The sequence below is a fragment of the Phyllostomus discolor genome, chromosome 1, assembly GCF_004126475.2.
Source record: "Phyllostomus discolor isolate MPI-MPIP mPhyDis1 chromosome 1, mPhyDis1.pri.v3, whole genome shotgun sequence".
NCBI classification, from domain to species: Eukaryota; Metazoa; Chordata; class Mammalia; order Chiroptera; family Phyllostomidae; genus Phyllostomus; species Phyllostomus discolor.
In genome coordinates, this window is record NC_040903.2 from 121,608,496 (window position 1) to 121,624,179 (window position 15,684).

The window sequence follows — 15,684 nt, forward strand, 5'->3', positions numbered from 1 at the left end:
TTTAATATATATGCTATTAACAGTTTTTACTCTATAAATTCAGACTGAGGATTATAATTTTTTTCTAAAAAGAATAATCATTCTTTTGAACCTTTAGAGCTATTGTATTACCCACACGTGTACCACAGATAAAGTGAATGGAGGTTTAGTGTTTGTGTTTGCTTGTTTGTTTTTAACCCCAGTGCATTTGCTCTGGTCACATTTGCTCTATGACATAAAAATTTCTGAACTTGGTACTAGAAATGTGGCTGTAACCAATAGTTGAACAAAGATGACACATCTAATTATTTAACTAGTTATTTTATCATTTTAAATGGGTGTATAAATATATATATATATATATATATATATATAAATTTTAATTATTTTATTGTTGTTCAAGTACAGTTGTTTGCATTTACCCCTGAGGACTCCCCCCCACCCCAGCCATCCTAACCTCCCTCCCCTGCTGCCACCCTGCCCCTGGTTTTGTCCATGTGTCCTTTCTAGTTGTTCCTGCAATCCCTTCCCCCTTCCCCTTTTTATCCCCTCCTACCTCCCCTCTGGTTACTGTCAGATTGTTCTTTATTTCCATGTCTCTGGTTATATTTTGCTTGTTTGTGTGACTTTGTTGATTAGGTTCCACTTAAAGGTGAGATCATATGGTATTTGCTCCTCACTGCCTGGCTTATTCCACTAAGCATAATTCTCTACAGTTGCATCCATGCTGTTGCAAAGGGTAGGAGCTCCTTCCTTCTTTCTGCTGTGTATAAATATATTTGATTAAGAACCTGCCATACACAAGATATAATATACATAAGCTAACCTTTTATTCTCGGAAATGAATCTTCATTTAAAAAGAACTAAGTTAATATTGTAAACCACAGAATAATTCTGTATTTGTCACTTGGCAATATAGAAACAATGTGTAATATTCAGTGGTTTGTGCATTCGTTCTTCCATGTTTTCTATTAATCATTTAATAACAACAACAAGTAAAGTAGAGATATAACTTATACCCATTGACAAATCTTCAGCCATGCTTACAGAATCTGAGGAACTCACTTAAGTCCACACCTGGAGCAAACATGGAACCAGATTTTAAATCAAAGTCTTCTTACTCCAGGACCTCTTTGTATAGCCTATTTTGAACTTTAAAAGAATTTTATACAGCAGTAACTGATTTTCATGCTTTTACCTGTGTAAACCTGGAATGTCAACCAGCTTTGAAAATACCGTTTCTCAGCTATGGCCAGTTATCTCTTCTGTCATCCTTTCCAAGGCCTGCTCTCCTTCGAATGCTCTGCAGCCAGATCTGGTGGAAACTCATAACCTGGGAAAAGAAAAGAGGGAGATGAGGAACTTGAAGAGAGCACATTCCTAGAGTCTCCTCATTCAGCTGTAGATTCCTTCGTGTACCAGTAAAGTGGTCCAGAGTGGAGTTGCAAGGCTGAGAGGACCAGGGCCAGTGTTCAGAGGTTTCACAGTCTGCGATGGACGCAGGCAACAATGCTGACTGCAGGTCTGCTGATACCCACTGCCTGTGATCATAGGCCTGCCCCTCTTCTGCCCCGAAATGCCTAGAATATACTGAAGACAACTTTTCTCTGAAGTATTTTTGTCTTAATTCATTCTGTAATGTACAGAGGCCCACTGTAAAAATCTGCGTATTGTTTAGCTTTCACTATCTTATCAATAAAGAAAAACTTTAGTTAGGATTAGAATGGAGCTGTTTTATACTAGATTTCCTGTTTGTAATTTGAATGTGAGACACCATCATTAAAATCATAAAGGCCTGCTTTCATGATTCAGAAAAATATAACTTGGGGACAGTCTGTGAAAGCAACCTGTGTAGCTCCTTGTGTCATAAAGGATAAATAATCTTGTTTGACATGAACGTTTGGAATAAAACTGAGAACTTTATCATTAACTTATTCAATTTACTTTGTGCCTAAAATGAATCAGGTGCTGTTCTAGGCACTAGGCCTTATGATAATCAAGGTTAAAGGCCCTGATGTGAAGGACAGCCTGGGGAATAGAGTCAGTGATATTGTAATAACCATGGATGGTGTCAGAGGGGTACCAGACTTCCTGGGGGGATCACTTCGTAAGTTATATACATGTCTAATTACTGTGTTTTGTACCTGAAAATAGTATAATATTGTATGCCAATTATACTGCAAAATTATAAAAAAATAAAAAAGTAAAGACCTGACTATATAGAGGTCCACTGAAAAAGAGAAAGAAGATAACCCAGGGACCAAGGAACATTCTTTAGGTTTTAAAGTAACGTGAACCCAGACACTCAGGCCCAGTCCTGAGCTTTCCTTCCACCCACCTTCTGGGATGTCTGGATCCCTTGTCAAAACCAGAGGTGTTTTCCTGTGTGGCTTACTTTTCCATTTTTAATGAGGTGGAATTGGAGACAGAGGAAAAATTCTTTATTTGTATAGAATAAATTTTTGATGGTCTATATAAGAGTCTTGAATTTTTTTCCCATAGAAATATGGTGGTTTTCTTCTTATTCCATATTCAGTGAATATTGCAGGCTGCTCCAATAGTACTATGATTTCAATAGATTCTGTGAGTAAACTGATATGTGTGTATCTAAACCTGCCAACAGACACAATCTCAAATATCTATCTACCTATCTATATATCTCCACAAATTTTTAGATACACATTAAGTGTATATATACTCTTGGGATCATATTTTCAGAAGCAAAGTTACATAAAATCAGTCCATATCATTGGTGTTGAGTCATTGCGTCTCCGAAGCCTTCCCCATTGTGACGACCTTACACCCTTTAGTGATTTCTGCCACAGTTCTCTGCCACGTACCCGGATACACACTGCTCTCAGACTGTGCCTTCTTAGTTTCCGCTTCTTGTTTTTCTCAGATTGTCCTCAGTGTTAACCTCTTTTCATTTTGTATGAACTGTGTTTTCTAAGTTCATAAAAAAAGGAAATTTCTATGTAAGTTTTTTCTCCCATCTTTTGTCATCTATCCTTTTTTTTTTTTTTTGAGTAAGTATAAAACTGTTGTATTTATGTCAAGGTGCTAATATACCATTTGGAGTAATAGTTCTGTTGTTCTCTTAAACCCAGTATTTTCTCCTCCATTTAACCATCATACTGGTCATTTAAAAAATAGGGATTGTATGGAAACATCTGAACACCCCCCCGAGCGTGCCTACGTAGTGCCTACTGCACTACGTATCTAGGTGAACACCTGAAACACAGCCTGTTTGTAAACTAGGTCACATTCATTCCAGAAACACATCTCAGTAAACTCACATGGTTTTTTAAGTCATTCACAGTTCATTTGGTAGACACGGCTTTCAAGTCCTCCCACCATTCTCTTCTTTATTTGCTTTTGTACTACAATACATTGCTATACTTGAGACCGCTTCTGTTTTGTATTATCATTATTAAATACTCAGTGTAAGGATCTAAGTGGGTTTTCTTTTTTCCTTTGACTATGAAAGAGCTGTTAAATGTCACTGATTGACTCTACAGATTTGGAGTGCATTTTAGGGAAGAAAGCCTTGTTGGTTAAAAGTTAATCGTGTAAATAATACATCATATGGAATACCCTACATGGTTTTGGTTGGCTTTATGTCTGATGGACCTTTGATCTATGGCCTTCGTTCCTCTTTACAGTGTATACCAATCATGAACATATTTCTTTTTGAAAACAAAATGTATCCACACCATGATCCCTGCCCCCCTCTAATCTTTCCTCATCTACAAAAACATGAGATGTTTTTAAAGCAAATACTGAGTCTATCTGACCACAAAATGGAGATTTCTTCTTTAAATAAAAGTGTGTGTTAATGGATTTTGTCATGTGCAGTTTAAACTGCTTTCCAACCATTAAATGTGGACACTTAAATACATTTAAAACTTAGTCGTCAGCTTTTAGTGGCATCAGCCTTTCTATTGTATTCTTTTATTTGCACAAATTATTAAATGCAGGCAACAGATGACTTAGAATTAATCCGTGGATATGAAACTCATTTTTCACAGAATTTGACAGATTTTTATAATACCAGTACAAGGGTATTATTAAAATAGCCAGGATTTTTCATTTAAATATTGAACTCAGTGATACATAGTGCAATAATAAAAATGATTCTTATTTTCTGAACAAAAAGTTAAAATTGATTTCAGTTGGCACAGATCATATAGATCACTTTCTTATACCCACCTCTCTTAGTACTGTTTTGTTGATAAATTAGATTAAATCTAGAAAAGATTGCTTTACCTTTAAAAAAATATATCTAGCCTGAACCTGAAGATGTCTAATGATCTAAAGTAGTTGTAGGGATCAGTTCTTTAATCCTGGCCTTGTGATGTCACTCTCATGGTATCTTTATTTCTCTGCACGGGTTTGATTCCATTAGATAATCTTTATATTCTTCAGTACAGTTTGGTTGGGAGAACTGTTCTGTTTGGCTTTGTTAATTACCATCACCTCTGGTGCGAAGAAAGAGTCCTAATACTTCAGAGGTTATTAGCTTGCTGATTTAGGATTTTATGTATACCTCTGGACCAATCAGTGACCATCCCTCCATATAACAAACAAATCAAAGCATGAACAACAAGACAAACACAAAGTAACAAACAGCTTAGCACTAGATGTACATGAGCCATCTTAGCTCTGCAGATAATTAGGCTTGGCAGACAGGATTGACATAACCAGTGTCCCCATTCATTCAGAATTGAATTGAAAGCAGCAGTGATAATTTCACATTGATCTTTTGGACAATGATAAAACATGGGGCATTTAGGAAGCATATTTTTTATTACAGTTGTTAGCCCATGACCACACATTTGAAATATGCAAATTGTACATTTTACATCTGGAAAGCAAGTTCATAAAGGCCACTCTTATCTGCTAATAGTTTTGTAAAAATCAAAGGTGCTTAAACCCTTAGTCTTGTAACTGGTTTTCTTACTGGTGGTATTGACCTTATCCAGCATTTAGTCCATACCCTATTTTCTGCAGTCTTTATACTTCACATATATGGACATTCTCTTTTGTTCTTTTGAATATATTTGGTATTAGCATTTTATGTGAACTGATCTTAAACCTTCAAGATATTCTTGAGGAGTAGTGAAGAAGGTTGGCTAAATGTTTCATGGTCAATATTGGCTTTGTAAATTACTGTTATCTCTGGTGGAAAGAAAGAGTCCTGATACTTCAGAGGTTATTAGCTTGCTGATTTAGGATTCCAGATTAAACAAAGTTAATTAGGTTTGTTTACCACAAGTTTTCTCAGAACCTTATATGTTAATGTGCTTTGAGACTTGCAGAGAGGGTTAACGAACTCTCTTCCCCTCTTTATTCTTAGAAAATCTCACTGGACTAGAGCTATGGAGTATTCACTTTGCTAAGTGATATTTTAGTGCTTCATATCTTACATAGCATCTTTCAAACACATGTCCTTTGATGATTTATAGATTTTTATAGAATCTGATAGCTAGATTAGATGATTTATGACTATAACTCTAGCAGAGTGCATGAGTGAACTCAAGATATCTTTGAATTATCTGAGTAAATTCATATGAAGTGGCAAGAATAAGGGTCATTAACTTACCAACCATGGGGAAAAACTGGAATATTGATGGTGTCACTTGCTTAGAAATTACATTCCATTCACTGTTTTAGGCCATGCCTGTCCTTAACTCTCTTGAGTCAGAATATTAACACCTTACCAACTTTCTTCTTATATTAGAGTTAGTGCTGCTTTCTACTTGACCATCATAAAGCACCTTTCCCTCAGGCTGTGGCTGGTGAGGTTGTTCTGTTTCTCTGGGTCTGGAACTGAAAAACAGCTGAGGCCTAACTGTTGTCTTTAGTTTTACAAAAACTCATTTAGGCTTTGTTCCTAAAGTTATTTGATGCCCACCAGAACCTCATTGTCTTGAGGGCTTAATAATTAAGGGCATGGACCCGCAAAGGAGGAAGTGGTGAGTGATCATGGCACTAAAGGAGGACAGTTTGAGTCAAAACGAAAGAAAGGAGAAATGGTCATATTAAAGAAATGAAGTTTTTGCATTGTTATACCGATAAGAACATGAAATATCGCCAAGGTTAAAGGAAAGCTGAAAGAATGTCAGCTAGACCAGTTGCAATCAAACTGTGACTTCCCTTGTGTGCTAAGGGCTAATCAAATGTCCTTCCCAGAGGTTTTTACAAAACCTATGGAAAGATTGTTACTTATACGTATTTTTAGAAATAAACATGAGTTTTTAAATGTCTGTTAAAAGCATAATAAAAAAGATTGTGAGTAGATTATCATTTTCATGAACTATTAAGGAGAAGCAGCTATTTTGTTGAAAATAAATTATTTTGGCTTTGTAAAATACTCTTTTCTCTCAATTATTTATTATGACTATGTAGTCACAGGACCATAGAACTCAAGTAGTACTTTAATACTATGAAACCTATTCTTTTGCCTCCAGTGAGGGATGCCTTGTAACAAAATAATTACCTGTTTCTTAGTTCTCCCTCTCCTACTCCTCATTCCCTCTCCTCCCTTCTCTCTCTCCCTCCCTCCCTCCCTTCTCTCTCTCTCTCTCTGTCTCTCTCTTTCTCTCTCTCAGCTAACAAAAGTAGATGATAATGACATGAGAGAATAGCTCAGTAAACCAGAGTATTATGTGGTGAATGAGGTTATAGTGCCAGGTATTTGACTTTTCTAGGATGACAGCCTTGTGTGATTCTCCCTGTTAAACAGAGATGGAGTCAAGCTCCTCAGGGGAAGCACCTCCAGAAGCCCAGGGAAAACTCAGTGATGGTCTTAGGAGGGAATAAAAAGGCTTAAGAACAAAATGGTGTGGTTGCCAAGAGAACTCAAACACTATAAGAAAATTAGAGAATGAAGATACAGAAATTTGTCCAAGTTCTCATACCAACCAAGAGGTAGAACTATAATTCAACTTTTTAAAAATTCCACAGCAGATGTTCCTTCTGAAAATTTACTGTGTGTAGGCTATTGAAAGACAAGACTGAAAGAACACAAAATATAAAGGGGACAGAGATAAGACAATTAAGTCTTTATGGGGCAAAGTTTATTTGATATGAGATGTTGGAAACATTAAGGGTTTGAGCACTCAGTGCAGTAACACTAATGTGTTAGTCAGGGAATAATGCCTTGTGGCCTCCTGGCTGCTGTAGACAAATTCTTCCTACAGACATATTTTGTTTGTTTTTGCAAAGTGTTTTGGTTTCTGACTGTTCTTAAATTAGTATTTACATTTACAAACTAGGAGATTATACCCAAAAGGCTTTTTCCTACTTCTTTTAAAAAGTCTAAAAATGGCAAGACTTGCTTTTTATTCCTGTGTGGCTACAGTTTTCCACAGATGATGACTAGGCACTCCTTTCAGATAGGACCTGTGTTCTTCATGTGACCTGGGGACCCACCTTACCTTCTTCAGTCATTTCTAGTACTTGCTTGGAATATGTGGGATTTTGAGGTTCTCAACTTCTAGAGAATGAGAAATAATCAGATCTTAGATTATGGAATAAAAGTCACTCCACATGTATTTCTTAGTCATCAAGCTGTCATATATGATCTCAGACCCAAAATACAGTGTAGCGAAGAAACCAGAAATGTTCCTTCCTGGAGATGACCCTCATGTGGCCGGCAATAACCAGTATAACCACCTGAAACACAGAGTGCATTGTGACAAATGCTAAGGGGAAAAGTAAAGCAGGAAGTATCACTGGATTGCTGTTTAAAATAGGGTAGTTAGAGAGAGTCTTATTGAGAAACTAAGATTTACATGAGAACCTGAAGAAAATGTTTGAACAAATCCCTGTGCCTCTAAGTGAAGAGTGCTCCAGCCAAAGGGAAAGATCAAAGGCAGGTGCCCTGAGTGGACTTGCTGGTGTGTTAAAGGAACCTTAAAGAGTCAGGGGGTGGATGGAGGTGAAACAGATGGAGTGAGTGCGCTGAGGGGAAAGGTAACAGGAGTTTGGATCTGAAGTGCCTTATATGTTGTTAGCTCTCTAACTTTCCCTCTGAGTATCAACTGCATAACTGTAAGTATCAGGCCATAAAAGTAGTGGTCTAGCTACACCGTGAAGCTGGCTATGATTTACTTTATCTAATATCCCTAAGTTCTTTGAAGTACAAGTAAGGGTAACCTGTGCCCTTTAAATAACTAGATATTCCATTGCAGCAGATTGGTTGGAAGAAAGGATGCAGCTAGGACCAAAAGGTAAGCAAATCAGAGGGATCAGATGCTAATATGAGGTCCTTATGTCCTGTTTTGATTGTTGAGTGATGCTCCAGTTACTAATTCATTGCCTCTCTGCTTCAAATCTACTCTTTATTAGCTGCTCTGCTATAGTGAAGTTAGACCCTTTAAGCATTTTTCCTTTGTAGTAAGCTCAAAATTGAACCTTGTATTAGGGGGCACTAAAGCACCGTTGCCAGAGGAAGAGTACTTCCCTTGCTGGTTCCAGTATCAAATGTGTTTTGCTTTTTGCTTCTGTTGCAAGAATGCCAATGGGTATGTGGGAATATCCAGTGGTGCATGCTCCAACCACAGAGCATGCAGGGTGATACACCACTTTGCTGTGGCTCTCCTATTGAGATGCCATATGCAGCAGGTCTCCTGCTGTGATGCTGGGAAGCAGGCTCCAATGCCTTGACTCCATGGGTGCTCCCACCTGCCAGCTTTGACCTGTATATACCCCACAGGATATTTTCTGCTTGCCTAGAAACTGTAGACCAGATCTGGTCTGGACAACTCAATAAACTTTTCCAGTGAGACCTGAATTCCAGGCTTGGAGAGGTCTTCTTACCTTTTTAAATTGTACCTTCCTTGGGTACTCTTCCCTCATTATAAAGTTTCCTCTAGAGTTCCTGCTATATTTTTATAGTTAATTGATACTTTATAAGTTTTTGTTACTTAATATTTCCTTTCTATACATAATAATTCTTGGTATTAAACTTTGCCCGTTCAAATCATGCTGTGGAGGCAGGTTCCTGATTATATCCTGAGTGATACAGGTGGTAAGAACAAAAAATGAATTTTGAAACTCAGAAACACATGTTCACTTTTTTCAGTATTCTCAAAGACACATCAAGCTGAAGAACTGGGCCAAAGCACTGAGTTACAGTTTTCAGAGAACTCAAGAGTAAGACTAGCATGACTGGTGGAGTAAAAGAGGTAACTGTCATAAAGGCAAAGTACTCTTGACTAGGAAAAGTGGAATTAATAAGGAATAAAAAGATGATTTCATTTAGGGTCATGAATATTTATTGAGCAATTTTTCACATGCAAAGCAACTGTGTCACTTGCTTTGAAATTTACAGTGATCCATTTATTCAATATCTGTATAGGTGTGGTCAAAAGTAGGTTTATAGCTTTTCATATAGAAAGTATATATAATACAAGAATAAATGAAAATACAAGAATAAACTCTGTGTTTCATGTACTCACAACTGTAAAGCTCCTTTTGCCCATCCTGTATTTATTGAGCACCAATTAACTGCCAGCACCAGGTAAATAATGGGTAATTGCTATAGTAATTATACAGAGTAGACAGGGAATTTTTAACCTTTCAAATAACTTGGAGTTCTGGGGTTGGAGGTAACACACACAATCATATTGTGATGTGATAAGACCTATGGTGGAGGTGACAGAGTAGAAATATAATAGAAAAAACAAGTGTGTCTGTTACAGAGTTTTGGAGGTGTTTTGAGTGTGAGCACCTATCATTACGGATCTCAGGCTACAGATACTGCTTTGTGTGTATAACACTAAACCTCAATAGGAAATGTAATTTCTGAGACCACTTAGTCTTACTACAAGACTTAGACACTTTGACCTACCACTTACTGTTCTAGAACAATATTTACTGAATCTCTTGGTAGGCGAATAATAAAGTCATCTTCTTAGATGCTGCTCAGCACTCATGGAACAATGTATTGACCAGATTCTGCTAATTGGACAAAGAAATAATTCACAAATCTGATATATTATGCCAATCAACCAGTCAAATTTTAATAAAATGGTGCAAGAAAAGCTCCCCATAATTTTATTTCATTAATAAGCCATGTATTTCTAGGACATAGATTTTCATATGGTTAAAATGTGCTAACACAGATTCAAAACATCATACTTTATTTAACTAATGCCTTCTAAAAATAATTAGGACTTAAAAACAATCTAATGGAATCTAAATTGCAAGTAGAAAAACACAGAAGATCTATTTTTCTGAATCCATATTGTCTTAAAGTCAGTGTTTCTTATTTAACAATATTTTTAACCTATCATAAGTAACACCTGAGGATAAAACTGCCCACCTGTGCTGTACATGGTTATTCGTTATGTTGTCCTTGGGAAGTCTGGTTCCTCAGTATTTATTAGTATGAACTCATTGAGTTGTTATAATCTGTGAGGAATATATTGAAATCTGAATCCTGTTCTTTTGAGACTCCATGAACCCTGGAATTAATGTAGTAGCTGAAACAGGGGGAAGTGGAAACCACAGTTCTTTGGCACAGGACCAATGGATTCTTTCCATTGTAAACAAAGGTTGGTTTAGTCAAATAAGCCATCTGTCTGATGAATTTAAATACTAATATGACACATTTTAATACTGTAGCAAGCTTTTGCTTCTTTTATTTATTTATTTATTTGTTTAACACTGATTTTTTTAAAGATTTTTTTAAATTTATTTATTTTTAGAGAGGGAAGGGAGGGAGAAAGAGAGAGAAAGAGAAACATCAATGTGCGGTTGCTAGGGGTCATGGCCTGCAACCCAGGCATGTACCCTGACTGGGAATCGAACCTGCGACACTTCAGTTCGCAGCCTGCGCTCAATCCACTGAGCTACGCCAGCCAGAGCTATTTTTCATTTTTTTTACAGAGAGGAGGTATCAGTGAATAATAGCAGGTCCCAGGTTTCCTCTTCAGATTAATTCTTAAGTTGCATAGTTGCATCCCTCTTCCATGTCAACAGCCGGTGCAATTTGCTGTGGTTACATGTTTGAAGGAACTTACATTTCTCATAGTCCTTAAATTCTTCCATAGTTACTTGACCTCTTTTCAAAGTATTTTTGCTTCATAGATTAGCCAATTAAATCTGCCATTCTCTCATGGAGTCATCTATAAGCTTAATTACAGGCTTAGAGTTAGTTTCATATTTAACTTCTGAACAGACAGCAAGAAGGTGTGTACTTCTTTTGTTATGTAACTAACTTTGGGTCAAGATCATATAATTATGGAAATAATGGTCAATTAGACCATTGAAGTATCTTGAATACAAACTATATGGACTATTCATGCTAATATGTCAATATTGATGATTTAAAGTAAAGCCTTTTACTACTTTGTTTTAAATTTTTCAGTTATAGTTGACATTCAATATTACATTGCTTTCATAGCAAGCCTTTTACTAATTACAAAAAAGTTACTAGTTCTGGATTGTCTTGTTGGAAAATTTTTACTTTATTATAAATTCAATTAATCCCACAATCATATGGGCATATTCTGATATTTAACCTTTTCTACTGTTTCAATGAGTATGATTATTGACTAGAATGATTAACTAATAAACAGAGTACTTGTGAACTCTCACTATAAAAGAAAACTCAGAAACTCCCATCTAGTATTTAAGACTCTCAAGAATCTTCACACTTCACATAATATAAGAGAATTATTACTTTTTGTGTGGGTTAATGTTTACATCAAATTTGTACACAAAATGTCCAGGGTTACAGTTGTGCTCTCTAAATATCAGGCCACCAATTGGAGGGGAAATATTTATGTTTTAGTTCATTTGGGCTACTGTAACAAAATATCGGGTTGGTCAAAAAGTTTGTTTAGTGTTTTTTCTGTATGATGGCTCTAGTAGTGTTTAGTTGCCTTTAACTCCATTCAAAAGAATTTTGTTAGATTATATGGTGACAGCTGTCATATCAGCATGCATTTTAAAAATATACATAAAAATTGGTGAATTTTTGTGCTGCCATTTTAATATTGAAGGTGAAAGAAAGTAAGTGACATTTTCAGCATATTTTGCTTTATTATTTCAAGAAAGGTAAAAATGCAACTGAAACACAAAGAATGATTTTTGTAGCGTAAGGAGAAGGTGCTGTGACTGATTATGCATATCAAAATGGTTTGTGAAGTTTCTTGGTACTATTGACATTTTGGCCAAAGAATTCTTTGCTGTGGGGCTGCCTTATGCACTGGAAGATGTTCAGCAGCACCCCTGTCCTCTACACACTAGAAGCCAAAGATAGCCGACATACTCAAAATATCCAAATCGATAGTTACTGGTGAAAATTTCAAAATGTGTCTTTTATTTTATAGGAAAATTAAATGGACTTTTTGGCCAACTGAATACCATAGATTGGGTGAATTATAAACAACAGAAATTTATTTCTCATTGTTCTGAAGGTTGGGAAGTCCAAGATCAAGCACAGGTAGATTTTGTGTCTGGTGAGGGCCTACTTCCTGACTCATAGGCAGCTGTGTTTTGCTGTGTCTTCATAGGGCAGAAGGGGACTGTTGCCTTTTGGAGTCTCTTTTATAAGAGCACCAGTCCCATTCATGAGAGTTCTGCCGTCCTGATTGAATCATCTGCAACACTATCACATTGTGGATTAGATTTTAACATGAAATTTGTTGGGAACACAAACATTCAGTCTACAGCAGCATTTAAGTTTTTTTAACAGTGCATCTTTGCATATTGGTTTCGGTAATTTCCCTTTGCTTGGCTGTGTCTTTGTGGTAGATTATATTATTGGCCCTAATTCTTCACCCTGCCTTATGTCCATGCCCTGTGTCATGAGTCTTTTAGTTCTTCTGACTCAAGGGAAAAATCCGTTTCCTAACTTGTGTTTAGACCTGTTACTAACTTGAATCAATGGAAAGTTAACAGATATGGCTGGGCTTTGCCATCTCATGCCCTGCTGTTACCATGAGAAGATAGCCCAGTTAGCCTGCTGCTCAAAAAGCCGAAGGGACATGTGGAGCCAATTTACTAAGCAAGCCCAGATGAGAGCAGCGCAAACCAGCCAACACCCCCAGTCAACCCTCAGACATGGAGTGAAAATAAGTTGTTTTAAACCATTAAGTTGGTGGTAGGGCCGGGGACTGAGTGTTGTTATGCATTATTTTTGTGTGCAAAAATTTTTGACTGATACAGTAACTTTTATATCTATATATGTTGACTTTAGAACTATTGTTGTGGAAATTAAAGAACATGAACAATTTTACTCTGCATTTATTTATGTTTATCTGGTTATATTTTTGTCTATCAGTTATTTACATAGGACATTGCCATTCCTAAGAGCCATTATCTTCCTCTGCTATTCAGCCTGTCACTACTTTACTGAAATCCACTCCTCCCCAACTCAGAGCTACTTCTTTCACCTTCTTCTTAACACACGGCTGGTTAGACCTTGTCCTACAGTCTCAGGGTAAGTGCAGACCTCACAACGACTGCCGATTCCCTCTCAGTCTCTCACAACAGCCCTTTCCTCTGCCTGCTAAGGTAGAACATGACATCATTTCCATCCCAGTTGAACTGTTTATGTTTTACCTAGTTTTCCAAAGTTAGGAGTTAACCTGGAGAATGAGTAGTAGACTTATATCAGCATACCCAAGAGAGGAAAACAAATTGGTTCCTTTTAGGACAAAGAATCTGCCCTGAAAAGGAAATACTGTTTCTACTATTAGAACCACTGAAAGCAAATAACTATCAGTTTTAGATATAGAAGGTTTTTCTTCATTTCTTGTTGTATATTCTTTTATGGGTTAGTCACTCATGTGTGGTCACAAAAGGAGACAGAGCAGAGGCTCAGGATATAAGTTTGTCATAGTCACAGTTCGTGTTGATTGGAGAAATGGCTCACCATGCAATGCCTTTGGAAAATCACAGGGTGGTCAGAAGTGAGAAGATATGACTGGAGGTACTTTGGTCACAGCCTTAAGGCAGGGCAGGGTGAACAGTGTCGGTTTGGGCTCCTTTGAGTATTTGGTGGGCCTGGGTCTATAAGAATGATATCTAGCCCTGGCTGGTGTGGCTCAGTGGACCAGCCTGCAAACCAAAGTGTTGCCAGTTCGATTCCCAGTCTATGGCACATGCCTGGGTTGGGGGCCGGGTCCCCAGTAGGGGGCCTGTGAGAGGCAACCACACAGTGATGTTTCTCTCCATCTCTTTCTGCCTCCCATCCCATCTCTAAAAATAAATAAAATCTAAGTAAGTAAATAAATAATACAAGTGATTTCTAGTTGATTGGTCCCTAGCTCTGGGATTGTTGAGGAAGAGAAACATTTCCTCAAAGGTCAGCTAAAGGAAAGATGACCCTGCATTGTTTAACTTGTACGTGAGAGGCACACCTCTATCCGGGCCCTTTCCTACCCTGTGAGAACTGGCTAGCCCAGGGAGGGGAAGTCTCTCTCCCCAGTCAGAAAGCTTTTAAAGATGTCAAAATATCATCATCATATACAGAAAAATTTTAAAATGAGCATATACAATACACTAGTTGACAAATTTCAGGAATAAGAAGATACTGTTTTTGTGCATTCTATTACAAGAAAGAAATTGTGAGAGTGATATAAATAGAATTTATATGACTGCTTTTTAATTTTTTTCATTTTGCTAGGCAGGAACAAAAATACAGCCTGAATCAATATCCCACCAGGCAATCCTAACGATGACTAATAGATTCTGAAGAAACGAAAATGAAAACCGTGTTAGCATGTTAATATTATTATCTCACACATAAATTTTCAAAACTCAGTTTCTATCTTGAGACTCAGTCTGTGTTCCCCTAGGCCTTACCTGCATGGCATTTACAAGGAGCTACAGCAATTTTGTGTTCGTTGAGCTCTGTCCAAACTGGTTTGAGCGACAGGTCCCTTGGTTTTTCTCCAGATAGTCTGGGAGCCTCTGGGGAGGTGCTACGTTATAAGCTACAATGTAGTCCTCTAACATCACCTGTTGTGTGACATTTTCAACCGTTCCTGCTGGTGGTGCTTATACCTTCTCCAGAAGTGCCTACTTCTGCTTCAGAGAGCCAGCTTTCTCATCAAGACAGCCTGTGCCCATGAAGCTGCTGTATTTGTTGGTGCCAAAACTGTCAAATTAAAGCCAACAAATTATTTGTCGCTGGCTTTTTTATTGAAGCCACTGGCCCCCCACTCATCCTCACCTCCATTCTGGGATTTGTGTGCAAAGTCATGAATATTGGACTATACATCAATCAGAGTGACAGAAGTTCTCCCCGCTTTAAAGCACTTTTACCTCTTCAGCACTATCTCTCTGCCCTTGACCACTCAGTTGAGCCTCACATCTGACCTGTAAGATTTTTCCCCCAGAAGTTTTCCCAGTTACACACAGAGGTGGGCAAAAGTAGGTTTACAGTTGTGAGTATGCGAAACAGAGTTTATTTTCATATTATCTATTAATTGTTGTATTATCAACCTTTGCATTACAATTGTAAACCTATTTTTGCTCACCCTGTATATTAAAATTTCTATAGCTCTTTGTGTTTAGCTACCCTCCCTGCAACCCTCTTTCCTTTTAAAATCTTTTAAAGGTTGTACCACTGAAAAGGATAAATTAATTTTAATGGGGAGGTGTATGATGTAAGGGAAACATGCTGAAGTAAATCTGTCCTGTCAGCCCCTGGAAATACAGAATTGGAATGAGGTGATAGCAGGG

The 15,684-nt window shown here is 37.3% G+C and overlaps 1 protein-coding gene across 1 annotated transcript in view; it reads left to right on the top strand.

Moving 5' to 3' along the window:
• Positions 1-15,684, top strand: part of MDGA2 (MAM domain containing glycosylphosphatidylinositol anchor 2) — an 859,730-nt gene that overhangs the window by 124,722 nt on the left and 719,324 nt on the right. The window lies entirely within an intron of this gene.